This window comes from Octopus bimaculoides, chromosome 14, assembly GCF_001194135.2.
Source record: "Octopus bimaculoides isolate UCB-OBI-ISO-001 chromosome 14, ASM119413v2, whole genome shotgun sequence".
NCBI classification, from domain to species: domain Eukaryota; kingdom Metazoa; phylum Mollusca; class Cephalopoda; order Octopoda; family Octopodidae; genus Octopus; species Octopus bimaculoides.
The window spans coordinates 44282746-44284161 of NC_068994.1; the positions used below are offsets into that span (position 1 = coordinate 44282746).

At 29.8% G+C, this 1416-nt stretch overlaps 1 protein-coding gene across 8 annotated transcripts in view; it reads right to left on the bottom strand.

The window, feature by feature from the left end:
• Positions 1-322: 322 nt before the first annotated feature.
• Positions 323-1416, bottom strand: part of LOC106872895 (protocadherin beta-15) — a 178625-nt gene continuing 177531 nt past the window's right edge. For all 8 annotated transcript variants that reach the window (XM_052973036.1, XM_052973041.1, XM_052973040.1 and 5 more), the window contains one exon: positions 323-1141. The gene's annotated coding sequence lies outside the window, so the exon portion shown is untranslated. The remainder of the gene's footprint in view (positions 1142-1416) is intronic.

Consider the following 1416-nt stretch of genomic DNA (forward strand, 5'->3'; position numbering starts at 1 on the left):
TATGTATATATGTATATGTATATATATGTATATATATATATATATATGTACATGCATATATGTATATATATATATATGTACATATATATATGTATATGGATATGTATATATATATGTACATGTATATATGTGTATATATATCTATATATGTATATGGATATGTATATATATGCATGTATATATATATATATATATATATGTATGTATGTATGTATATATGTATGTATATATAAAACAGTCTAAAAGAAAATCTACTAAACAAAATAAAAATTTCTAGAAAACTAAAATTTAAAAAAATCTACCAAACAAAAAAAAAGACCTGTTGTTTTTTGTGTTTTTTTTTTCCACCATGTAAACAGTTGATTTATTTACAATGACTTCTTTACATTGAAATACAACAACCTGAATGAGTGTTCTGGGGGAGGGGGGGTCTCTTCCTATGTGACACACACACAAGCAACCGACACGCTGCTCAAATTGCCTTTTTTTTTTTGTAACCCTGAGGTAGGATTAAATGAAGTATTTAGATACTAGATACTTCTCTCAACCGAGCTGTCTTTCTGGTTATCAAATCCAAAAGTTCCATAGTTGCTCTGCAAAAATATATTTAATCATAACTGTTCACCATTCAGAGACATGAGAGCTTTGCAACGTCTGTCAAAGGTAAACCAATTGTGCATTTGATTGTCTGTTATTTTTTTTTATTTTTTTTTTTTCAATTATTATTATTATTATTTTTTTCTGTTTTCTATCATTTTATCTTTTTTTGATTCTTTGAATTGGTTTCTTTGAATGAAATCCTTATATTTTGCTGTTTAAGGTTTGTCTTGTTCTTCTGAGAATAGAGAAAATCCTAGTTTACGCTCACATGTTGCTGTGTGAATATTATCCAGAATAACCACTGTCCCCTTATGGAAGAATTGAAGTCCAATCAGTTTTCTCCTCAGAGCCAGTGTTTGCCTGACATTCACTGTGTTCTAACATCAAACATCAGACAACTTCAACTCTTGAATTGACTGGATCGCTGGCTGGTTGGCAGGCTGGCTGGTAGGTTGGCTATAGTAGTGGCTTCAATGTTGTTGGTAAGTTGGTTCCTTCCCAAAAGAAGAGGATAATGAATGCAGTGATGGGAATTGTGGGTCTGAAACAAAATGAGGTAAATCTATGTTAACTGCTATGGACAGCAAGGAAAATTTGGTAAACACAAAAATAAAGGCTTTTGTTTTTGTTTTTTTTTTTTTGGTTTTCATTATTTTAGAGAGCAATATATAAAAAATATAACAGAAATTCATATTTTGATACATTTTATTTATCGACCCCGAAAGGATGAAAGTTAGCTTTATGGAATTTGAACTCAGAATATAAAGCTGGACAAAATACTTATCAGCCTTCTCTCCAGTATGTTAAATGCATGAT